Genomic DNA, 27,038 nt, shown 5'->3' with positions numbered 1-27,038 from the left:
AGCTTCTCCCGCTGCCCTGCCAGCAGAGGCTGGGGGTGCACAAGCAGCTGGGAGGGGGCACAGTCAGGACAGCTGACCCCAACTGCCCAAAGGAGTACCCCATGCTGTATGGCATCCTGCCCAGTATATAAACTGGGAGGAACTGACTGGGGGCCACCAATGCTTGGCAATTGACTGGGAATTGGTCAGCAGGTGGTGAGCAACTGTACCGTGCACCACTTTATTTTCCCTTCTTTTTCTATCCTATTAAACCGTGTTTATCTCAACCCATGAATTTTACTTTTTTTTCCTCCAGTTCTCTCCCCCATCCCACTGGACGGGGAAGTGAGCAAGCAGCTGTGTGGTGCTTAATTGCCAGTTGGCATTCAACCACAACACTAGGTTTTGCCCTGACTAAACTTTCCAAGAAAAACTGCTTCAGCACTCTGGGCTAGAATAGAAGAGGTTCAGGTGCAGTTTCCAAGCTTTAGGTGGAGAAAGAGAAAGAATCTGGGGGAAGAATAAACATGACTTTCACTAAATTCACGACTGGTGTCTGGGCTACAGGCAGCTGTAAATCTGGAGTCCTTTTTAACCTTATGCGAGGATACAAGTCGATTTAAAATTGCCAAATTGCTGATCAGAGACAGCTCACGGTGCAGCAGTCCTGAAAAGCAGAATTAAAGCTGCACAGACTAGAGCGGCTTCATTGGGTACGGGTGGGGAGAGCTCCCATCTCCCACCTTGCTTCCACTGGATACCATTTAGCACAGCGAGTGGCTTTTGCTTTAGGTGTTCGGTGCATGCACAGCTCAGTGTGACACCTGCCTGAGGGCTCCCAAAACTGAAGCCATCAGCAACAAGCACCCTGATAACAAAAAGTAATTTCCCGTTACTTTTTTTTTTCCTTACTAAACCAATTTGGATTTTAACACTTCCACCTAAGAGCACATGACAGATCCTGCTATTTGCAATTGTAGCTAAGCTACTCTTCAGAAAGAAGGAAGGTCTCTAGAAACTTACTGATACCTCCTTCAACCCCACGCTGGTTTATGCTGGACTAGTTAAGCTGGTCTTTTCATCTTGGTGAAGGCTGAGGAGGTAGCCCTCAGCAGCAAGCCAGCTACTGCACTATTATTGTCTGGAAACTTCTTCCAGAGGATCAGACAGCCTGAAAACAATCAGAGTCTTAAGATCTGATGCAGATGTATGCACAACCATTAAGACAAAAAGAATCAGGGTTTTCCTTCACGAAGACATCTTCCTTACTTCGTAGGTTGTGCATTAGCTGTACGCTTTCACTGACATTTCACCCGATGGAGCACAGCAAGAGCACAACATCTCCCCCAGGGGCCGTTCCCTTCAACTAAAGGAAGGAAAGCACTATAGACATGTGGGAAAAAGAAAAAAATAATATAAGCAGAGCAAACTCAAGGCCTAATACCTGCTAGAAACACTTGTCAACAGCTCACACAAGGAAGAGCAAAGACAAGGTTAGGAGCTGCATCACATCAGTCATTTATATTTGCATCCACCTTTGGCCTAGGACTGCCTTGGCCAAGTGCAGACAGATGCCGAGAACTCGAAGCTCTTGCAGGTATCAGACATTTGCTGACCAAGAGCCTGTGCCCAGTTTGACTGTGCCACCTGCAACTTTGCCAAGTCACACCAAACATGAATCTGCCTACCTTTTATTTTATAACAGAATGCTTGCCACGTTCCACGGTATTAAGATTCCAGCCACGATCAGCGTGAACCAACATCAGCAGCAGAGCAAACAAAGCTGTAAAGCACATATTTTTCAGCCCTCTCAGATTCAACAACTGCTCTCAGTTTACATAGCAATTATTCAAATTTCATTTGTCACACTGAAAAGCAGCAAGAAAGAAACAAGCTGAGTGCTCACTCCCCACACTAGGTGCAGACCAGCTTTCCCCCATGAGCCTTCCCATCAGGATTTGAAACTCAGCTGGCTCCAAAATCCAATTTCAGAGCAATTTCAGTATGCTGTGTTACTGCATAATCTGTGCAGCATCATTAAGAGGAAGACACAAGTTTATTTTCTTTCTAAGTTGGGATTATTATTTATTTTTTTTCCTACTAGATGAGTTTTGATATCATGCTTAGCAGGGAACCAGAGATAAGCCGCATGCCGGGTGAGAGATCTGATGTTTTAATAAAGCATTTTTCATAAGGCAGCGAGGCAGACATTAAACAGGAAGCGTTTATTGACTTTATACTCACTTCATAAAACATTTACACAGTTAAGAGGAAAAACAGGAGCTCCCAACAACCCAGCCTGGATTTCAGTTAAAACAAAGATGAGACCATGCATTGTTCTAGCACACAAGTGATCTCAAATGCTGGGCAGTCTGAGCTTTAGAGCTGCAACATGCTCCTGGAAAAAGACAAATAGATCCATCCCAGTCAGGGCTTCAGAGTACGCAGCCACCAAAGCGTAGTTATCTGCCATTACCCTTTTGATAACTTAAATCAGCGTGGAAAAAGCCTGTGCCATTTTCACAGTATTAAAGTGGTACGTAAACCTTACAAAACGAGCGTGTGGAAGGGGAAAAAAAAAAAAAAAAAAAGGAGCTGCTGGTGCAGGTGAAGCGAGAAGCAGCAAGGCAGTTGCTTGCAGATCTGCCTGTCTGCAGCCTCCCGAGCTCTGATCACACCAGCCTCTGGCCCCTGGGTCAGAGCAGAGCAGTGCCCTGCAACTCGGCTTGTGCTGGGCAATCAGGATGGGTGCCTGTTGCAGGTATCTGCTCTACCACCCCCAGCAGAGGGCCAGCATCCCCCAGCCCCACGTCAGGGGCCATCGAGCACACAAGCATTAAGGGAAGCAACACCTGAAGCAGTTTCATGCAGAATGCACGTTCAGTTGAGCATTTTGCGTGTTTCATTGCACCAACTTTTTTAGTTCAAGGCGGGTCCATGCAAGTTTAATTTCAGCTCCTATTTAATGCCCCGGGAAGGTCAGTGCACATCACAGCTGGCACAAGTTGAGGCTGGATACACCACATCCACCAGGAACACGTTGCCAACCACGAGAGCTGCGAGTCATCGGGCTCTCCACTCCCATCAGTCCAGGAACACGAAGTTACTTGGGTACATGAGCAGCATTTCTCATGCTGTGACAGAGAAAAAAACCCTTTACTCAAGGCTTTTCAAAAACTTTTGAGGGACGCTTCTGCCCTACAACAGAACCAGGAAGGCAGTTGGAGCCAGCTGTCTTGCAGTTCAGTACTGGATCAGCACCATGTTCAACCAGTAGTTGGATCCTCAACTGGCGTTCACCAGCAGGACCTCAGGATATAAAAGTTTCATAGCCTTCATCTGCCTTATATCACTGGCTCTGATCTGAGCCAACACTTCGAGAAAAAAAAAAAAGAAAATCAGCCCTCATTCTCTTCTCCTCTTGATACGCGTGCACTAGCCTTGTGTTACAAGCTTTGGGGATTTTTTTCATTACCAATTATGAAATTATTATTGTCTTTTAAAGATAATGTGGAACCAGCTATGAATACAGAAGGCCTGACTAGGTAATTTTTTTAAACTTTTCTTTGTTAACTTGACAAAGGAGATACTCCTTTACTGGCATCAAGCTGAGCAACCCACTCCCAGTCTGGTGAGGAATTGTGGAAATACCCAAACCTAATTAAATGCACTTCCCATGAAAAATTACATTCTAGGAAATACTTCAGATGCTCTTGCCCACCACACAAATCGCATCGCTACCTCCTTCTGAGGTTGCTGACAGATGCCACATATCAGATCCCTCTTTGTTTCAATTAAATTAAGCAATGAGCTTGATTTGATTAGCGTGAGGCATCTAGCAATCAAGATGTTCTCACAGCAGGAGCGGTGGGTCCTGACCAGCCCTTCAGCTAACAGGCTCAGACACACATCCCACAGCCATCGTCGGAGCAAGAGCACAACAGCATGAGTACCACTCACAGGAGGAGAGTTACCATCAGCAAAGATGTTCTGCACATGCTGAGAAAGGATGTTTAAGACGGAATACCTATAGGCTATTTTAGATTGGTCTTACAGGCACCACTCACAGCTACCATGTGTTATTAATAGACCCCTTGCCTAGATGGATACAGCCACAAGCCCTAACACACCCATGTCAACATGCATTACGTTCTTAAAAACGCATTCATTTCTTTATAACCCAGTGCAGATTTCTGCATTTTGTTCTATTCATTAGCTGTGAATTGTTAAGGAAGAGTTCCTATAGTCAAATGAAGATTTTGAAAAAAAACCCCAATGCATGACATCTGGAGGCTTTGGCCTTAATTCCATTTATGGGAATGGCTGATGTCATTTTTTTGTTCTGGGAACATACATCCATTAGTTCCAACTGCACAGAACTATTAGAGAGAGCCACACAGAGATCGGAAAACCCCAGACATGAGAATGACTCAGCCCCTTGCCGCGGCTTGGGGGGAGAGGTGCGAAGGGCTCTCTCCCCAAGCTCCAGCAGACCTTTCAAGCTGCTCTACCATAGAATTTACACAGCAGATTCAATTCCCAACAGCGCTACGTCATCTTGTCTACACACCAGGTGTGTGGCTGGAGGCTCCCACACCCACATGGTTTCCTCACTGAGGAGCAACACATGCACCATGATGTTGAGTCCCTCCATCCTTGCTCAGTAGGTTGGTAAGGATCAGCAGGTGCTGGCTGCAACAACCTACAACACTACAAACTTCCTTCCACAAAAGAGTAGCTCCCTCCTTGGGAATACTCCACTTGAAACAAATTTTAAAAATAAAGAAAGATATTAAAAAAAAAAATCACTTCTCAACGATAAACAGTAGAATGTGGCTTGTTTTTCCCCAAGAACCATTTGTCTGAGGTGTCATGAGAACACCATTCTCCATTTTCACCCAGACAGGCCACCAGTCTCCCAGACCAGAGGCTATTGAGTGTTTCTCACTCTTATCCCATAAGGTAAAACATCCTGTCCCATTTTCACCTAAGCTGATGTCAAGATACCACATATCAGTCCAAAGGATAACACCGGAGATGTCAAGCAGACAAGAGGAAGTAAGAGTGGTTCTAGGGACTATTTCCACATGATGGGAGTCCCTCCTGTCCTCTGTATTACGCAGTTATGTCCCTTACCCAGAGCAGGAGAAGCCTTTGGCTAAGCTGGAGTTCATCCCATCCCTCAGTCTCCGACATTAGCATATATAGGATGGTTGAGGGTACCTGCATGCCCCTTACCTCCATTCCTGCCACAAGATTGCACCTGGGATAGTTATGTTATACTCTACTTCATCTACATTTGACCTCATGCTCTGCTGGGAGAGCAAAACTTGAACAGTCAGTTCTACATCAATACCAGTAAATTATGGGATTGAAGAAAGGCTTAGCAAAGGGCAGCTCTCTTCAGGCAAGGCTTAAGCCAAGTTGTATGTGCATTCTTGCGTGTGAAGTAGAAGCTTTTGGCAGGTGACTGTAGCTGCTGAATCCTCTAAGGCGCTGTCCGACTAAGGAGATGTATTTTGGGTTGGTCACTGGGAGGAAGGGCCAAAAGCCCAACTGCATGGTAACGCAGACAAAGATTTACAGCACCCACACTTGAGAAGACAGTTCCACATGCCCCCACTCCAATGACAGGTCTTGGGGATTAAGGATTCCCACTTTACCAGAAATAATAATTGCAGTAGTGACTGGAATAAGTCATCACTGGATACAGTGGAACCCAAATGCCTTTGAGCTATCTGCTTCCGTCAAACACAGCTAAGATTGGTCAGTGGGTTAAATGAGGATTTGGGGTCTGGCTTTTTGGAGATGGGTGACAGAGGGAAACCAGGAAAATGGGACAAAGTTGCAGACAAAGCAGATAATGCACAGGCCTTATTCCATCAGGAAGGCAAGAATTATTTTAAGGTCTGAGTTTCAATTCTGGTCTTTTTTTTTTTTCTTTTCTTTAAAAAAAAACCAAAAAGCTTGCAGTAGACTAGAGTTCTAGTTAAGGTCACTCTCAACCACCAGACAACTGTGAAGTTCAGATTTGAAAGCCACCCTTTGAAGCAAGGCTTTTCCAGGAAGGAGAGCCCAGCTGGGCACACTTAATTAGAAGATTCCCAAATACTACATCTCTGAAGGGAGCAACTCTGTTACAACCAATTGACTTATGAAAGAAAAATGTCTCCTCTGCTCCCCAGAGCCTCCCTTGGGGCTCCCATGTGACTCCCACCCCCCCAATTTGATCTGCAAGGACAGCACGTGGCATCACAGGAGACATTCTTCGGGAGAGAGCATCGGTCACAGGAGATAACAGGGGCCTTCGGCTTTTGAACTGTAGCTCCTATTCATTGCAGGGCAGGGAGACAATTTAATATTCTGGGTCAGTTCCGTATCTCACAGCTGTTCAGCAAATTAGATTATTGCTTTAAAGATTAAACTGTGGGGAAGTTCAGTTTCATATTTTCTCCCAGAGCCACGCAGAGAGAAGTTTTTCAGCTCCTGGGAGGAAGACGAGGACAGTTTGCTCCTCTATAGCCTCTCCCCAGCAAGGGCAGGGGACCCAGGGACAGATTGAAGTCCTCTAGGAAGTAGGGAAAGTGCCTCTTTTCACAGCAGTTACCCTCAAATCAAGTCCTAAGTGCGAAACCAAGTATTACATTCTGCAAACCAGCCATCTATCTGAACTCCACACAGATGGGTGCAGCAGATAACTGGGTCACCTGTTATTTGACAAAACACACCTGAGTCTCTCCCAAAGAGCAGTCCCTGAGCTACAACATTTTTAGATCAGAGAACGCCCCACATCAGCAGCAGCCTCAGGAGTGAGTATTTTCCTAGACATCCAGTTGCATGCCTGGGAACATTTTGAATTGAGCTTGCCTGTACCCCAGACCTAGTGCACTGATTGAAAAAGGGACCAGACACTCCATCCCCTTCATGTCTCCTGCATACTAGTTCCCACCTGGGGATTACCCACATCTCTCATCCTTTCCCTTCAAGAGCAACCTGGTCCATCACAACCCATCCAGAAGAAGCAGCGAGTAAAGGAAGACAAAGGAGAAGTCTCCCCATTGCTCCACCACCAGCGTTCGTTCAAAGGTGGCTCTTTAGCCTGAGATGAGAGCAGCCCTTGGGCTGTGCCTCTTACAAGTGGACGGAAGAACAATCATTACATAGGGTGCATCCCCACGGATCATCTCTCACACCATCTCCCAAGGCTGCTGTGCCAGGTCACCCAATACAGCATTACACAGGTTGTGGCCTCATCCCTGGTGGCAATGGGCTTGCAGCTCCTTTCACAGTTTATTTCATCCCGTTCCAGCCCAGTCTCTCACTAGGAACTAGGTGAAATCTCTAGGCACCACCATTGCCTAGTCTCCTACCCATACAATTAGCTTCTCCTGGGGAGGCAAATCTTGCTGAATTAGCTCAAATACCTCATACATCACCCTGTCCACAAGCTTATGCTACCACAGGAGACATAAGCAGCGTTCTTGGCTGTTCCTCTGAACAACAGCAAGGAAATTTCTTCCCAGGAGCTATTGGCAGGAGCTGCCTTTTCTCCTGAAGAGCACAGTTAGAGATGCCACTACTTAAAGGGGAAGAGACATGGCCTTTCATCACCTTGGCTTCCCCATTACCCAGGCTGTGATGTAGCCTCTCTGCAAATAGCTTTTCATTAGCTAAAAATACAAGTTAGTTGTGGGAAGCATAACAGGGTGGTCTTTTTTAATAGCAACTTAGCATTGGAAGACCTTTCCAGTGATACCAGCCCCTACATCAGCCTTTGTTTTCAAAGGGAAAAAAAAAATCGTTTCACATCGTCCCACAGCTTTGCCCATTCACCCTCCTCCCCTTGCAGTGAGGTCTCTACAGTCACCACCCCTGAGCATTGGTTTTCTCAGAAAAGGCACAACAAACAAACAAGACTCCTCAAGAACAGATTAACGAAACCTCAAATACCTAGAAAAAAAAGCAGGTTTTTTTAAAACAAAACAAAAAAACCCAAACCAGAAACCAGATACCCTTTAATAAAGCTCTTCAACAGCTTTCCGCTTCACTAGCCCCACACATAGTCCAACCACTCACTGCATCATTTATGTTATCTCCCTCCGCTTCAAACAGCTGCAGAAAGACAAGAAAGCAGCAAAAAATAAAAGTCACAGCTTACCTTCCTGGACAGAGAGATCATTTTCATTATTCAGTACCTCTTTCAACTCAGTTTTCATCTTCTCAGAGCTTAGGGGATAGAGGGCACAGCCCCCTCCCTCTCCTCCCTTTCTACTAGGTCCTAGAGGAATCACTCCATTCATCACCCCCACCACAAGCCCTGGAGAAACAGCTCCTCTCCACCACTGAAGAAGAGAAGAGGGCACACAGCAAGGAGGCCAGGTCCTCTAATGAGGGTGGGGAGGAAAACAACCTCCCCGCCCACCCTAGCCTTTAACCTCAGCTATTTCCTATAAACTCATTTACACTTTGTGATGGGGAAGCTCCTCAGCTCACAGAGTTAAAGCTCAGGGGGCCAAGAGCCCAGCCTTGACCTTCCTCGGGAGGTTAATACTCAGGTGTTTAGGGTATCAGGCAGTAGTTTTCCTCTAGACAGAGAGATGGGTCAAGAAGGAGTGACTGGAGATGTTGAGCTTGGTGGTCTGTTGGTGCAGCAGTGGTGATTGACTGCTGCTTCCCAGAACCTTCCTGCAGTTTGAAAACACAGCTGGTGCTGAGGTGGAACAAGGGACTGGGATGGACGCTGCACAGATGATGTTAGGCAGCCTGGTGGGGAAACTTGGTTCACTTGGAGACATGGGCAGGAAAGGGCTCTTCCCCAAAAGTTCCTCCCAGTAGCATCCCCAAGGGATCGGAGAGGCTTAGAGAAGCCAAGGTGAGTGATAAGGTGAAAGATCTCCAAAAGAATTGGGATTTGTGTCTGTAGGATGTTTTGGGGATTACCTGATAGGGAGATCTTTGACCAGATGGCTAAGTTTGCTTTTGGTTCCTACTCATTTCCCTGTTTTTTCAGTGTTATTCCCTATTATGTTTTTGTTGGCTGCAACTAGGGTTTCTGATACAATCACACACTCCCAATACTTCTCTAGAGTAAGTGTTCATCCTGGTGTCAGAGCACTTTTCTTTATACTTTGTCTCATAGTATTGGGTTCCTGAAAACTAAGATGGAAAATGTCAAGGAACCACATTTAAAAAAAAAAAAAAAAAAAAAAAATCAACTAGTCAGTATTATTACAAAGTCCATATCTCAGGTAGAGGCTTTAATCTGTTTCTGAGGAGGGGAAAAAAATACACACCCAAGCACCTACTCAAGTGATAGTAAATGTCACACTATCTCACTCTTTTATGTTATATGATCTAGGGCTGTGTCATGTAACCCTCATGTTGCCAAGTGCAAATGTTCATCGTTTGCTCCTTATATTGTGCCTGAAAAAATAATCAAAAAACTACATTAAAGTTTCAAAGTTATGACCTTTACCACAACTCTATTCTACTCTATCTTTTCACTCTGATCTGCTCAATTACAGATATTGGGGGTTCCTCCTCTCATCAGAGCCTTTCACTAGAAGGAATGTTATTTAGTATTTCTTTATATCCGTTCTCCGTGTGAAGCTGTTGGTCTTACTTAAAGCTCATCATTCAGATTTTACTCTGAAGATGCTGTGACTTTCCTTGGAGAGCAAACTCCAAGTTGGTTTTTATGTGATAGTACGCATGGACTTGCAAAAATGCCTGAAATTGGGGGATAATGTTGTTGTCCTTTTGGTACAGCTGCTGCAGTGAGCCTGGGAGGTTCGAGGGAGAAGTTTGGTTTCTCTGTTTTCTGCAGGTGACCCCATTTTGTGGCAAGTTGCTGCAGGGACTGATCCTTGCCTTGACAGGCACAGTGCCCTGACCATACATCCCTACCACACCGCCCAGGAACGGCGAAGGGATATCCTCCAACTCATTTGCTTTGCAAAATAACTCATAATTAATGAAATGCAAGAACTCCACTGTGAAAATAGTTTCCACCCAGCATGGAAATTACCTCAGCTCTCAAACATGTTGTCCCTGACAGCTAGGTTATACTATACATCACAACCGGTGCCAGCATTTTGCGGTAGTGTGATTGGACTCAAATCAGAGATTAGGTCACCCATCAAGAGGGATTTCCTCCAACTGGTCTCATTTACAATCACTAATTGGGATCTGTCTTGCAATTTTCAATAGTAACATCAATAACTTCATGGAGATGTTATTAGTGTGAAAGACGGGGCATCTTTCCTTCAAGAGATTTTTTTTGATGAAGACATGCAGTGTCTCAAGAAGGCAGGATGATACCATCACACGTCTCAGTAACTGAGTACCTGAGCTGCTCTTGTGTGAGCAGAGTAGACTCTGGCATCCTCGCATAAATCCAGTGAAAAACAAATAGTTGTGGCAATAACTGAACACAAGGGTCTGCTTTCCTATAGGGTTAGGGGGGGTGTGTGTGTTTGCTGTCCACATGGACATGCCATGGGAAGGAGGGTCCCTAAAATATTTCTGAGGTCTCTCACCACTGCTCAGCTGTCTGTTTTCATGAAACTTGTGGAAAATCAGTAGTTTCATGGCAGGTTTGGTTGGAATTGGTGAACGGGGCGAAAAGTTACACCAGGGAGGAGTGAGGTAGCATCACACATGATGCTGCCATGTACCCCATTGCATTAGAAAAGTAGGCTAATAATGTGTTCTATTTTCCATTTTTCACACCAGAAACACCATTGTTTCCTGCTGGAGATGCCTGGAAACTACAGTTATTTGCTCCTGTGGTGCAGAGGACAAACACCATTGCAGCAGAGAAATGAGAGTTGGGTGGAGGCACGTTCAGCAGTCACAGGTGAACCCCAGCTCTAGACCTGCTCTGCTCTCTGCCGGGACTTTGCCTTTGTGAAACATGTTCTGCTGAGGTTGATATTGTCCTCACAGTGATTTCACCCAAAAGTAAGCCAGACTTTTTTTTTTTTTTTTTTTTTGAGGGAGGGTGGGCAGGGGGCTCCAATGGATTTGCCTGTTCAGCTCAAATCTGTGATCAGGGAAACTATACGCTGTTTTTTAATTACCAAGGAAGGAGGGAAACAGGTAGAGGATTTTTTTTTTTTTTTTTTTTTTTTTTTTTTCCCCTAGAAGCCAGTTTCCTAAGAAAATGAGGCCTATTCCATTAAGCCATGTGTGGAGGGGGAGGTCAGACAGTCACACTATGAGGGAGTGCTGTCGGCTCAATATGCCGCATTTTTGAGGTGAAGGCTGGGAACATGTGGTCAAGATCTGAGGATGAGAACAGACAGGGATTCACTTTCTCTCCTCTGTAGCTGAGGACTTGTGGGACAGAGCCTGAGGCTACGGAGCCAAAGTTGGCTGACACTTGTAGGTTTCAAAAATATAGCATTCCTTACAGACAAAGGGTTTTGACCGTGACGTTGAAGAGTTCAAGACTTTTATAGACGCTCGAGAAGCCACACAGAGTGATGGTATTGTCAATCATAGGAAGAACCTCCCCTGGATCTCTTGTGTAGTTAGACACGAGAACTCAGCCATGAGACACTAATCCATATGATGAGGACAGGGGGTTCATCTTTCTGTTGTTCCCTGAACTCCTCATTTTCTTCTTCAGTTTCACTGTACTGCCCTGGAATGGATAAATTCTGGGAGCTAACTGAAGAATAGGCAGTCAGGCACTTAAGAGCAATGTACATTTACAATAACCAAATCATATAATAGCTACCCATGCATCCAGGGCCATAATCTCAAATGGCAACAGCAGAAGACAAGTTAATAATCGTCATTGTTACATGATTAAATTAGGTAGACAGGAATAAATTTTGCAGGATTCATAATGGTTTTAATGATACTATTTAGTTACCGAGAACAATATATCTTCTCTATTCATGAATTCCTGGAAATCAAGGATGTTGAACTGTAAAATATGTTTTTAAAGACAGAGTTGCGAGCTACAGCTTCTCTAAAAGTGAGTTATATACTATATGGCAGTCCTACAGCTCTTGAATTGTCCTTATCCAGTAAGCAGGAGCAAGGGTTGGATGGGAACTGTGGGCCTGTGCATGATGTTTTGGGCAAGTTTGGCTTTTGAGCTGGGAGCCAGACTATGGAGGGATTTCAGATTGGGTCAAAGCCCAGAGGTCACTTGCACCCACCTTGCTGTCATTGCTTTAGAGGAAGCGGTACCATCATAGCACGGCCCTGCTGTGTGGCTGCACTGTGTCCTGGACCCATCCAGCAGCTGACCAGCACCACTTGGGTGTCACATGGTGTGGTTGTGTGGCTCTCAGGATACCCTACAGGACATTTCACCTTGGCTGATGAGGTGGCAAGATGGGGTCAAGGCTAGAAGCGAGAGGGGAGCGTGATGCCCACAAACTGGACTTGATTTGGACCATGAGAACTGGAATGTGCTGAGTGCACTGCGCCACACAGAATGTTTTTTTCTTGTGAATTGTCAACAAGAGACATTTTTCTAGAAAGTATTTTCAGTTTTGTCCTGTGCATTCTCGATGAACCACATAAAACACACAGAAAATCTCCAGCTGTAGTGACGCTGCTCTGTCACAGTGCTGGCACTTGTGAATGTCTTCACATTTCTGGTAATTATTTCACAGGGCAGTTTGCTGTGGAAATGCAGACTGAAATCAGGGTAGCCTATAACAACAACAACTGGACATAGAGTCATATCAAAACAGATCTGATAGCTTTTTCCCCGTGCTGCTCCCAGTGAGAACCACCTGAATTCATGATCAGCTTGAGATGGACCGCACCAGCAGACACACAGTGTGTTGGTTGCTCTGCCAATACGAGCCCAGTGGGGTGAGATCTGAGGAAAAGCGATTAGAACAGAAAGTCTGGAAGAGCAGCTTATCCATGTCATGTGTCTGTGTGTGTGTCCCCAGCATGGGATCAATCCACGTCCCTCGGTTGGACAACCAGGTCAGCATTGAGACCTAACTTCACCATCAAGAGACCAAGATGACACTTGTGCCAAAAGACTAAGGCTGTGCAGGTCAACTTGCCACAGCAGATGTACTTAAGCAGCTGAATACCCATCCTTGAAATAATAATAATAATAATAATAAAAAAAAAAAAAAAAAAAAAAAACCAACAGGAGGGAAGCAAAATCTACAAGGCTAACAACTGGCAAGGAGCGCAGGAGACATGTGCCCTGACTTTGGAGTAAAGAAAAAAAATCTCTTCATGTGGTTTGGAGAAACAGTGAATGACAGAGCAACATTTGTGTCTCCCAAACTCTTCCTTTCATCACCTTTTAGTAAGACTGTATTTTGACAGCATTTATCCTAGTTAGCAGTCTGGTCAAGGCTGTGAGTGAAGACACTCGGTTTTTAGCTCTTTATGTAAATTCATACCTTTTCCCAAGGGCAAAACCATCTTGCTTTTGTTATATTAACCCAAATAGACTTTCTCTCATGGAGCAAGGCTGCTGACTGGATGTGTCAGTGTGGACATCTCATGCCAGCCTTCACTGGCAAAATGAAGGGCTGTATAAGGCTGTATGTAGATTTGTCATCAACTTTTAATTAGGATAACTCTTTTCCTAATTTCATGATTAGATTTAAGCGTATAATTCCAAAGCTGCTTACAATAGCAAAAAAAATCCAAAACAAGCCCAAAACAAAGGGAGGAAGTCTCAATGAAAATATTCTTGACGACATTTGTAGATGTCTGTTACACAGGAGAGTACAACCATCTCCCAGTGTCACCTGCAGAAGCTCATGAAGCAAAAGATGAGTTCCTGTCTGTGGCAGTTTGCAGATTAAGGGTGCCCAAACACCATTAATTGATAGTCAATCACAGTTACAACAACAAAGTTACAAGGTGTCAGTGGTTTTCTCTGAATTCAGCCAAAAATTCTGCATATTCCCAATAGCCAAGAGATTTGTCTCTGAGATAAAGAGAAGTAATTGCAGACATCATCTGCTAAGTCCTTGCAGCATAGTCCAAACAGCAATTTCAGCCGTGTTTATTTCTGATGTAATAGCATTACTTAATTTTAATGGTTTCCCCTTTTCCCAGTGAGGATGGAGCCCCCAGTTTCACCAGACAATGTACGATTACATTTTAGAGAAGACACTGTCATTTATAAGGAGACAAGTCATAAGTGCCGTTGGGAATAGCCCAGTGCTAACTCTGCCCTTGAGTTCACTGCGGTGGTTTGACATGTTGGTACTGGAGAAGGCACTGAAAAGGTGAAGAGTCTCATCCCAGAGAGGGTTCACAGGGTAGGTGTTGGAGGAAAAACCAGGAAAGTTGCCTGAATGTCACAGGCATCTCATCCCACCATGCTTGCCCCATGCTGGAATGAAGTGGGGACACAGCTGGATCTGAACTTTCAACCTGAACTCTGCGAGCTTTGTGTGCCTGATCCCTCTTTCATGCTGCTTGAATGTTATCATGCATTGGGTTGATTAAGAAAAATAAACCACTTATCCCTGGGGAAAAAAAACCAAACAACAAAACAACAACCAAAACAGAATAAAGAAAAATTTTTCAAGCATATTTGGATATGATATTGCAGTCTCTACTTGAGAAAAGCTTGAAGAAGCAGGTAGAAACCCTTCAGGTGATGAGGACAAAAGCTCTTTTGTGACGTCCCAGAAAGCAGTGACCACAAAAAAATGTTACATAAGGTTTAGAAATCCAACAGCGTTTCTGTTTGATGGTGTATTAATCTCCTTGCAAACAATAATCACATCGCGTTTCTCTCCGCTGCTTTTCTGTTTATATTAAGGCTCTTACTATGATCTTATCTTTCCTATTTATTTGTGACATCATCTATATCTTTCTGATAAGCAAATTAGAGCAAGTGGTGTCCCTGCAGGGGTGGAAGAAACCATTGAACAATTCCAACGCGTGCTCCAGGGATCTCCTGGTAGGTTAGCACAGCCAGGTCTAACATCTACTGGCCTCCACAAGCTCTCATCAGAGACTTTGGTGAGCTTTGGGTGAGGCCTTATCCTTGAGAGAATGAAACAAAATGGCTCAGCGATACGAGGATCGCTCAGCTACAGCGGGTCAGAGGAGTGAAAGCATTTTCTTGGGGCAAAACCCACAAGTTTGTCTTTGCTTTACAGAGTCAAGCAATGTGACAGTAAATGCTGTGCTGCATTGTGAATTGTGTTTTAAATCCTTCATCTGAATTAAGCTGGAGCAACCAACCCTTGTGACCATATTCTGATCTTGGATAAATCTAGAACTTTCTCACTGATTTTTCTGGAGTTAAGTCATTTTATGGAATTTGATGCCCATCAGCCCTTTGAAGGCAGGGGATTGAATTTCAGCTTGAAGTTGTGGCTTTCTGTGCCGGTCAACAGGGTTGTTATGGTGCTCAATTTTCTGCTGTTGTGAGAGCATGTTTTGTTGGCATAATCAGTTTTTGCCCTCTTTCCCTTGGTCTGTACTAGCTCAGGTAGGAAACACCTAGGAGGAAAGAGCCGATTCCCTTAGCTCCCACTAACAGGGCCCAAGAAGATCGAAGGCAGCTTAAGTTGAAGGGAAACTACTTCACTTTTCAGCACATACTGCCCCTTCAAATTGGGGCTTCTCTGTTGTTTGTAGGGCACCTGCATCTCCTCTTTCTGGTGTTCAAGAAGAGCCAAGGACAGGTTGTTCAACACCATCCCACAAAAACATCCCCTTGATTTACCACCCCACCTTTACGCCACCCCTTCACAACCTGCTTCATGGCCCTCATGAGCTGCTCCTTCTTTCATGCAGGGCAAAACTCTTCTCTCGAGAAAGAGGAAAGTAATTTCTGTCGTGACTCACATTGTAGTTGGAGGTCACAGTGTCTGATGCAGTTCCCACCCCACTGCCTCTAAAGCACAGTGGGAACCACGCTGTGTCTAGGAAATAATATCTCCACCCCCTAATTCTGAGGGCATCTCAGACGGAAAATCACAAATGCCATAATGAATAACCACAGGGCTGAGGAAACCTCCCAGCGGAGGCAGGCTCCACTGCTTCTTAATTAGTCCAATCATTAGGGTGAATTTAATGCTGTTTCTGAAATTCTGTTCCCTGGTACTCCCAGCTTTGTTTAACTGAGAGCTTGAGAAGACATGCTTCTCCAGATGAAGAAGCTGAGATCCAGCTTCCTTGCAAAGAAGTTTCCTACGTTAAGGCTTATGTGCTAACGATGCTGGTTTGTGCTAATGGCCTTTGCAGGAGTTTTCTCACTCAGGGCAAGGCACCAACAGCAGAAGGACACGGACCTGCTGGAGCGGGGCCAGAGGAGGCCACGGAGATGCTCGGGGGGCTGGAGCCCCCCTGTGAGGACAGGCTGGGAGAGTTGGGGGGTTCAGCTGGAGAAGAGAAGGCTCCGGGGAGACCTTAGAGCGGCCCCCCAGGGCTGAAAGGGGCTGCGGGAACGGGGGGAGGGACCCTTGATCAGAGAGTGTAGGGATAGGATGAGGGATAATGGTTTTAAACTGACAGAGGGGAGATTTAGATCAGATCTGAGGCAGAAATTGTTCCCTGTGAGGGGGGTGAGGCCCTGGCACAGGCTGCCCAGAGAAGCTGTGGCTGCCCCCTCCCTGGAAGGGTTCAAGGCCAGGTTGGACGGGGCTTTGGGCAACCTGGGCTAGTGGAAGGTGGCCCTGCCCGGGGCAGGGGGGTGGCACTGGATGGGCTTTAAGGTCCCTTCCAACTGAAATTATTCTTTGGTTCTATGATCCTAGATTTTTGCAGTTGTCCTCCAGTGAGGAAGGCGAGAGCCAGCACGACAGGGCATGGCATCACAGAGCACTGTGACTTGTGCAGGGGTTGAACAGAGGAAGGAGGATTTTCTGGGGCTATGTGGGTCACTTTGCTATTCTATCAGTGGTAATTAAAGCCAGATAATGTGGAATGGGAAATGAAGTCTCAATTTTTCACAGTGGAAGTAAAATTCTCCGAGGGCAAAGGAGTCCTCTCTTGCTTCACTTCTTGAATTCCAAGCTAAATGTCTTTCTGCAGGAGATGCCCTGGACAAACACGAGCTATCAGTTTCCTTACAGGGCTAACAGGGTGAAATAAAAAGGTCTGTTCTATCGATACAGGAGTTCAGGTCTTCTCAATTTCATAGTCTTGTCCAGCCTTAATTATGATTTTATTGATTTAAGGAAAGTAGCAAAGAACATGTAAGCAGCCTGCATATTTCCTGACATTGTCCCACAAATCACTTGAAAGGTTAATTTTCATTCATGAAAAGCATCATATTTAAACGGAACTGAAATATTTTTTTTAAAAAAATAAATAAAAAACAAGAAAGGCTACTTTTTGCCATTAAGGTTCACATTGTGCTCTGGAGATATACTCGTTGCCTTTCAGATCTTATTTGTACAGATTTGGACAAGGTTTCATGGTTACCACATAGCTCAGGGGCAAGGCTGTAGCCGTGAGGCTCTGGAAAACAAGGCAAAGCACCAAGGTCCTGTCAAGGGGGACCTGACCTCTTCCAATCCCAAAGGATTTGCTCACTAAGATATTGGAGCTACGGCTCCTCCCAAGGTAAACATCAGAAAAGAAAAAGTGAAAGGATGACAAAGCTTGCCCTGAGGCTCAGAAGGGAGAGTGTGAAAAGGAGTCCTTCATAAATTTGTTGATTATTTCCTCCACCACAACTGCCTCAGAGGAACAGAATGACCTGAAAAGGTCAGCATTGCAGGGTTGATTGATAAAAAATTATAAAGATTAGGGTCTGTTTGTGGGATACACTGGAGGACACAAGGTATAGCAGTCAAGAGGAGACATAAAGGTCTCTCGGCATCACACAGTAAAGTGCAATGCAGATTCAACATGAAGAAACTAGCCTGAAGCTCAGAGCCACCCGGTTTGCCCACACCAAACTCCATCCAAGGCAATAACGTTGCGTTCAGCTTCATGACGCTGCTGTCCTGCGTCTGGGTCTGCAAGCAGCAAGCTCAGGAACCGCACCACCACTGTGTGCGCTTGTGCAGGCAGCCCTGTGTCCTGGGGCTAGCAGGCACTGCCAGGCTCACTGCTGCAAAGATTTTGCCTTTTGACAGCAAAGAGCTTCAAACTCCACTCTTTAGCAGTCAAGGACTTGACTATCCTTTGCACCTATGATTTCAAAAGGTCCCAGGTAGTGTGCTGGGCAGAGGGGTCCTGCCTCTGAGGCAAGAGCTGGGATCTCAGATCACAAGAAGCCTCCTGGGAGAAGAAGCAGAGGGACTGGGAAAACTTATTTTTGGTTGGATGAGAATAAGCATCTCAGGAGGAGCCAATAACAACATTAGCAAGAAACCCTGCCTACCTCCTGTCCTCCTCGGGCTGACCTCTAGGGAAAGGTTGAGAGTGTTAAAAGGGAAGAAGCCATCTGGACTTCTCAGGAGAGAAGGAGAGGCAGTGTTTGGGCACAAGGAGACAAAGGAGTAGTCAGCAGGTCCAGAGCAAGTAGGACAATGTGGCTAGTCAGATATCAAAGGGGTCCATTTAGGAACCACATCATGGCTGCATCTGAAAAAAATGGAGAGGGAAAGGGAGGTTGTGGCAGTTTGGGGGTTTTGTTGGAAATAGATGTGTAATGGGCAGCTCTCAAAGGACCTGGGCAGCCTTGAACAGAGCTTTAGAAATCATGGAATCAGACGAATTTCACAGCAAAAGCACTGCAATGCAAGCTTAAATCAGGGAGACCCGAGGTGAGAACACTCTCAGAGAAAATATATATTTCCCTTATTTATCCAGTACCTCTTTGATGCAGAGCAACAGTCTTGAGGAAGGTTTGTGCAACCTTGACAACAGTGAACAGAGACCTGACAAAGAGGGTTACAAGACCCCCTTTTGATGGTGCTTGGTGTTGAGCCACTTCAATTTCCTAATGCATTATCAACACCCGTCAGTGACACCGAGCAGGCGATGCTGCCAGGGCGGGATGCTCTCACTGGTTAACACCTCCTTGGCCATCCAGGGAGAGCAGCTGCTGCCCTACGTGCAGAGGTCAAGGGACTGTACAGTCAGAAATTGATGTGACCTCCTGATTTCATCCAAAGAAAATGCCAAAGCGAAATTTTCTTTCTTCACTCTGCTGAAGCAACACTGCTTTTGTCATCTGGGACAAAACCTTGTCGCATTTCTGTTAAGTCATTGCAAGTCCTCTCTGCAGAGGGCCATAGGTACCCTGTGATTTAGTTCTCATTGTCCCAGTTTACAGCACTGAGGAGAAGAAATCTGTGCCTAGCAGCATCTGTTCAAGTGCTTGGTATCGTCATCTTTTACTCAGGTCTCAGCACCCTGCTTCATGTCCCATGGTCCTGGTCTGAGTCTCCCTCCAGCCGCTGTGTTTTGCAATGGTTTATTTATTTATACCGAGGAGACTTCTGCTGTCAGACCCCTCTTTGCTATGCCGTGGGGACATTTATAGATTAGGATCAAGTTGCGTCTTAACATTCATCCTGGGGTGAAGGGGCTGTTTCCCTTGCCTAAATTTAGGGACAACTCTACAATACCTAAGCTATGAGGCTCAGACACCCTACAAAGAGCAGAAGAAGCAGGGATTGATGAAGAGTCCGCTTAGTCACTCACATTCGCTGAATGCCCGAAGTGCCAAAAGCATGAAAATGCCCTGTTTGTTCATTCAAAGCTGAAATCCTGCGGTCTCTGACTGTAAGGCATGTCTCCCTTCCATGAATCATCCCGTGACTCGATCAGTCCTTTCCAGGTGCCAACGCTTCCCACAGGCTGCGACTCCTTGAACTGCAGACCCTCCTCCAGTGTTCATTTCAGGAGGACCGAACCCATGGGGAGCACAGTCCTCCCATCCCTACTTTGTGTTTCCATACCACTTCTCATGCCATGGTCACATTGTTCCTCTTGTCACCAAACAGCAGTCGGAGCCCAGATTCCCGTGATTCTCACCACACCCCCAAATTCCCAAAGCCCATGGATCACTACGGTCTACCTGCACGCTTGGCCGTGTTCAAACGCATTCTCATTGCGTGGCAACAAACAAATCAAAATTTTTCTGTATTGCAGAATTCCTGCCTTTGTCATTTACGACTTCCCCACTCTTTGGGTCATCTGGAAGGTTTTATCAGCGGCAAATGTATGTTTTCTTCAGGTCATTAATTCAAATGTTAAATAGTGTGGAAATGCTTTCTGCCCAACCCCAGTGGAAACACGACTGCTACATTTATTACTGCATTTACAATTATCCTTTGAATCCTATTAATTAGCTAGTTTGCAAGTTATTTAATGTCTTCCGCATGCGTTGAGCACCATTGTAACTCTAATTCAAACTAAAACCAGGACTAACTTGAAGCACCACTTTCTGTAACTTTTTGACAAAACCTACAAGGCCAAGGGTATTACAATTCTGTAAAACTTCATCATCCTATAAAAGGTACCAGATTCACTTGATGGTATTACTACTTGGCCTTAGTTTTGTTACCCTCCTTTAATTTCCTTCCTCTATTAATTATCTTCCCTTAATTTATTGCGTCCTGTGTGAGATTCTGTATTATTTTGCCTGGGACTAATGCCAGACTTACACTTTCCTAGGATATCCCATTTACCTTTTGAAAAACATAGTTATGACATTAGCCAGACTCTCGTCTTTCAGAACCACCCAAAAAACATCAGTAATGTTCCAGAGATCTCCTCAGGCAGCTCTTTTAAAACTCTTGGGTGCAGTTATCTACACCCAGCCGTGTCAAGAATTAATAGCTGCTGCCCAAACCCCCCTTAGGGGGTTACAGCTGGAGTGGAAAACATTTCACCATCTAGGCTGCGATTACATTATCTGGCTATTCCCACCTACAGAGTAGAAATATTTAGGGAACTTTTCTGCCTTCATCATTATCAACATTTTTTTCCATTTCAGTCTGGTAATGGCTCAATACCATTGTGAAAATTTCTTTTGCTTTTAATGTCATTTTAAGACTCCCTATTGTCCACAGCCCTCCTGGCCACAGGTCTCTGCTCGCATCATTTCTCTCTGTAACCGGGGGCTTCCTTGGTTTACCCTGCACTTGTCAACCACAAGAACGATGTGCAAGGTACAGCGGCATCAGATCCCACATGAGGCTGTGCTGAGCCTTTCACCTCTGCACCCTGACGGGGTTGGCTTTGATTCTCAGCCTCTGTACCAACAGAATGAAAAATGTATTGTCTTGGACAACGACCTACGTGCCATTGGTGCAAGAGGATTTACAGACAGTCCCAACGCCATCCATGAGATGGTAAGAATGATCATCCTCGCTGAGGAGTGGAGAAGGCAGCTCTGGGGAGGGCACATGCTTGCCGTAAGATCAGAAAAGGTCACCCAAGCTCCAGAAGCAACTGGAGAGCTCAGCAGGAGAAGCACCCTTACACATTATTAAATACAAAGACATGATCTTTGGATAAAGAAGTTAGTTGCAGATCACTGGGGTCAGGAGAGCAGTGTCTGTCCGTGGCGGCCCTGCTCTGATGGATGCACCTCCTTAGACACCGTCTATGGAGCCGTGTTACCACCTGCACTCCTGGCCTTGCTGAGCGCTTCCTCGGATCCCATGGAGCTGGTGTGCACCTAGATCCACAGCGTCTGTCCAGGGTAACTATCCTCCAGTGATTACTTTTTTACACTCAGTTTGGACAGTGAGATATCAGAAAGAAATCCGAATGCTGTACTGGAAAAAAGCTGAACTGCTTCACCTCAGTGTTCAACTCTCAAGTAGGTGTGTTACCAGGTAAGGCCATAGATGTTAAGAGGAAGAGTTTCTTTGTGTTCAGGTAATATTTTATCAAGCCACCAACAAAATTTTCTTCAAAGACCTTGGAAGCATTTGAACTAAGAATCTTTTTTATATCTGGACGCTGCTCTCAAATAATAACTGCTGTGAATAAACAGAACAGCCGTGCTGTCTTAGTCCATCTCTTTTTTTTTTTTTTTAATAATAAAGTCCTGCAAGTAATATGTGGAAAGCCCAATTCTTCATTTATATTAGAACTCCTTAAAACTCTCACAATATTATTGTAGAGGAAAAAGCACTACAGACTCCTGTTTCAAATCCTCTTTCATCTTTGTGTTTGTTTGTTTTTTTTTTTTTTTTTTTTTTTTTTTTTTTCTGAGTCCTTTAATGATCAGGTAATGTGGGTAGAGCTGCCTCGCCTCTTGCGCAATACTTCAGCCTGCTAGTCCCCTCTCTGGCTTGGATTAAAGCAGTCTAAAGCCTCCCCTTGCACCATCCCTCACCCAATGCTTTCACTAACATAAGGGGAGAGATGCTAAATAAAATGAGAACAAAAGAAACGGCCAAAGACAAAGTGACGCATCCCACTAAGAGCTCTGGAGAGGTCGCTTGACCAAAGCAGCTGCCAAAATACCCTCTACAACCCTCGAGCTGACTGGCACGCAGGGAACTTCAATTGGGTGAGAAAACAACCCTATGAACTTGAAAAAAAGAAAAAAGATTGGTGCTGTCTAATTCTTTTTCTAATTAATGTGGATGTATATAATATATTTTAAGTTTTCATAATATTTTCTACATTTTGTTGCATTTGCTCCTCTTGCTATTACTAATAATGCAGTACAGAGCTTCTCAGCCTTCTTTCTTGCCATAGTTTCTTACCACTAGGACAGCTGTGAAATCACAACTAAAGCAAGGGTGAAACTGTGATAAAAAGAAATAAGAAGAAATTTCTAGTCATAAACCTTTGTTTCAGCTAAGTCTTCCTTTGTTCAGAAGTCTCCTTTAGGAGAAAGAGGGGTTTCTGGTAATATAATGTAGTTCTTTCACCTCGAGGACTGGAAATCTTTCAGTTCAAATCAAAACTAGATAATGGAGCTAATGTATACTGCTCCTCTTTTTAATGCTAAGAAGGGACAAAGAGGTGCACGATACAAAAACAATGGGGAGCATCAATCGCGGTTCAAATACCAAATGATACAAAATGCAAAATTTTAGTCTTTGACTAAATAAGCAAAGGGGGAAATGTGTGTAAGGGGAGGGAAGCCTTCAGCTTGCCTCTCTCTAGGTCTTTGCAAGCTACTTCTAATGTGCTTGAAGCAGCACAGACCTAGTCCTGCACACAAGAGCAGCTGCAGCAGCTCAGAGCCCGAGGTCCAAGTAACCCCGTGTCCTGGCAGTGGTGATAACAGCCGATGCCTAAGGATGAGCATAAGAAAAGGGGCGGTATGTAGCAATACTTCTCCACAATACTCGCTCAGTCTGAAATTTGTAGCTCAGAAACTCCCTGAGCCAAAAGTGAGGTCTTTGTGTTTAAGTTTTCAATGGTAATTTTTTTCTTCTATTAATTTGCCCGGTTGTTTTCACCCCACAAAAAAAGCTACAGGGCATACAGTTATGGAGATGGAGCACCCTGCCAGGATGGGGAGAAACTGACTGAAAAACAGAGAGGAAAGTTTGTTGCTGGGAGGGGGTAAGTGAAGGAAAAGATTTCCACCAGCCGGTATGGTTATCACTGCAAATCCCAGAGGGGTGTTTGGTGGGGAGTTGGCTGAATGTGACTGGGCCAGCCAGGCAGCAGGGAAGAGAAGAGGTGGAGAGGACATCTGCACAAAGGAGAGATCTTGCTTTGTCTGCAGAGCCAGGCTGCAAAATAGTCTGTCACAGGGAGAGATTGCCTGATGAACCAGACTGACCTGGTGACTCCTGCCCTCAGCGTTCACCTCTGGTTGAACAAGACCCACATCTGGACCATCCTCTGCCAGGACAGGAAAGCCTGGCAAGGGGAAGGATTCAGGAGTTCAAAGAGTGCATGCAACACGTCTGCTGAGGGTTGTGTAGTAGTCTCCACCTGGTTTAACTCCCTGACCCAGGCTGAGGATGCCTTAAGGGTTCAGGAGGACTATGGTGAAGGTGAGCAGTATCCTCCTATGGTTATTTTCCTGCCACTCCTAAAAGGAGTGGTCATGGGACTGCAGGAAGAAGGATGTCTCAGGCAGGTGGGTGAGGATTCAGCACTTGGCAGGCACAAACTCTTCTAATATGAAAGCTTTTTTAATGAGAAAACAAGTATCAGGTTGGTAAGAAACCCAGGGTAGAGATCAAGCTCTTCCTCCTTTTGACCTTCCCACCAGAGAAGCTCAAAGAGTAAAAAAAAAAAAAAAAAAAAAAAAAAGGCAGCTAGCTGTGCAGGTGTTCGCTCCTTTCTAACATGCAAAGATGAAAGAGACAATGAGGTTGGAAACACAAAAGTCAGCAATAAGCTGGTGGCTTGGAGCAATATGCAAAACAGAGAGACCTTACACACATGTGGCTACCAGCCCAAAGAGCAAACAAAGCAAGCAGATAAAAGCCAGCCTCAGAAAATGGAGAACTGACATGCTGAGAGGTGCCTTCATGGCAATTGCTCCATGATGTATCACTTACCTACTCACTGCAAAGGGACAGCAGGGCTCGAAACGAATAGAAATAAATGAATGCTCAAAACCCTTTGCAGCCTTTAACTGCCACCCTGTCTCCAAACCTCATCATGGACTGGACCCTGAGACCCCTTGTCAAGCCAAGCAACATTTAAGCCACCAATTATGTGTTTAATGACTGGTCAAGGCCAAAAGGTACTCAGAAGACCTACTTTTTCTCTGTCCCACACCATGAGGATCATTGGTAGGCCTGGAGCTCATTCCACCTCAGTTGAAGAGAGAGGGCAGAATGGCAGGGCAATTCCTTTGCCTCCATTGAGACTCTAAATCTTGGTTATCCTACGCTGTCCTCTCTGGATTTGAAACCCCCTGCATTCGTAGATGTTCTGGGAAAGTGGCAAAAGACATCTATTCACAATAGGATTGCTGGAGACAGCTGAGGGACTATTTCCTGGAACGATAGAAAAGGCTTCTTTGTGGGTATCTGGCTGGACTGTTTCTATTTGAGTGATGATTTGATTCCTCCTGGGGTTTTGCTGAAATACTAGTTATATATTAAGACATGCTGACCCCTGTACGAGCATGGTTTTAGTATTATTTGAATAGAAAGAAGCTGGTGAATACTTGGGCTGAATAAAGGCAGCAGTATGTGGCTGAAGGCGAGTATATCTAGACTGGGGAAGAGCCTGAGGTATCCAGTCATTCCTTTTAATGGTCGAGTTTTGAAGCTACAGCCCAGGGTGTTGCTACAGTGTGTTAGAGATGTTGTTTTTGTGGTGAGGTGGAATATGCATCCTAAGCTTCCCTGCAGGACATTTAGGCAGAGCCATACCCACAGGCAGGTGGTCTGTATGTGTAGGTACTGACTGTGGGTTGGCCTTGGGAGTTTCATCCTACAGAGAGTTTCCAGAAGGCTGCTCAAAGCAGTAAAACTAAAGCCTTGCTGTGTTTGAAACTGGGGAATTTTCCTGCTTGCAGAGAAGAGAGGGGACACAAGTGCTCACTTGTAGACTTCTCCTTGCCACCTGCTTCTCTTCCTTTATCTTCCTTCCTTCCCTCCCTCATCCCATCTCTTGCTCCTCTCATTTCACACACAAGTGCATCACATCCTCCCTCCCTGCTGCAAGTGGGTCTTGCAACATCCCGTCCTCCACCTTGCTTCTCTTTGAGCAGTTCAACCACCAGGTCAGGCCCAGCACAGCCAAAACCAAACTCAGCAGGGCCTGCAACCTGACGTCACCACCCCAGCATCACCCTAGACCCAGTCCTCTCCTCTGAGCCACCCACCCAGGTTCTGTCTAAATCTTACCCCTTCTATTTCTTCCTGCTTCAAAAAAATAATCAGACTCCTCTTTTGGTTTGCTTGAGGAAGCAAAGGCCTTGCTTCAACCCTTCTCATCCTGTCCCTCAGCTACTAGGACCTGCCTCTTGTCTGGTCTCTATGGCAATATCTTGCTCCTCTCCAGTTGTCCAGGAACATCCTTTGGGATCAACCCTACCACTCCCTGTTTATGGCTCTCCATGGACCTCCTAAACTCACGCTCCTTGCCTGGGATGACGAGAGCATTGCTGTCCATGTCAGGTCAGCCAGGCTTCAAGCTGTCCAGCTCTTTTCTGCCAAAGATGGCAGATTTGGGTACCATCCCCTCGCTTGACCATCTCTGTGCTCCCCACTCATGCATCCCCTCTTCCCTCCCCCACTGCCTTGTCCACCAGGATCTAGCAAACAAACAAACAACCGTTTTATGAAAGCAAAGAGGGAAAGCCAAGAGCAGCTGCTTTAAATCTGCTGTAATGCTGGCGGCAATTGCATAAGGCAGAGGTTTTGTTGATGTCCCCACCCCATTCCTGAGAAATATTTTATTTATTTTAGTGTCACTGTGCCCACTGCCCATGCCCTCAGCACATTCACAGCGCAGGAACCACCCGTCCACATCTGCAGCATGCTGCCAGCAAGTGGCAGCATCAAAGACCGTCTCTGAATTCACTTCTGCCCCAACGCAATCCCACAAGAAAGAGGCAAGATTCAAAACAGCCTCTTCAACCCAACCCAGCCAAGTTCCTTGTCATGTCCTGGATATGCAGAACTCAGTAAACAGATGGGTCTCACCATGCCCAGGGGATCGGTGGCTCTAGGCCCTGACAGAGCAGCAAGTTTCAAATTAAATGACCCTTCAGCAAGAGGGACCAGCCCCCAGCAGCTCTCATCTGCTAGCAAGACGCATTGCTCAGCCCAAGGCATAGTGGAGCGCGGACATGTCCCGCAGATCTGGTTTACATTAAATATTTAGAATCACAGAATTGTAGAATGGTTTAGGTTGGACGAGACTTTAAAGATCACCCAGTCCCACCCCCCTGCCCCAGGCAGGGCCACCTTCCACTAGCCCAGGTTGCCCAAAGCCCCGTCCAACCTGGCCTTGAACCCTTCCAGGGAGGGGGCAGCCACAGCTTCTCTGGGCAGCCTGTGCCAGGGCCTCACCCCCCTCACAGGGAACAATTTCTGCCTCAGATCTGATCTAAATCTCCCCCCTGTCAGTTTAAAACCGTTACCCCTCGTCCTATCCCTCCCCCTGATGACAAGTCCCTCCCCCCGTTCCCGCAGCCCCTTTCAGCCCTGGGGGGCCGCTCTAAGGTCTCCCCGGAGCCTTCTCTTCTCCAGCTGAACCCCCCAACTCTCCCAGCCTGTCCTCACAGGGGGGGCTCCAGC

Source organism: Athene noctua, chromosome 4 (assembly GCF_965140245.1).
Source record: "Athene noctua chromosome 4, bAthNoc1.hap1.1, whole genome shotgun sequence".
NCBI lineage: Eukaryota > Metazoa > Chordata > Aves > Strigiformes > Strigidae > Athene > Athene noctua.
Note: the sequence above shows the minus strand (reverse complement) of the source record.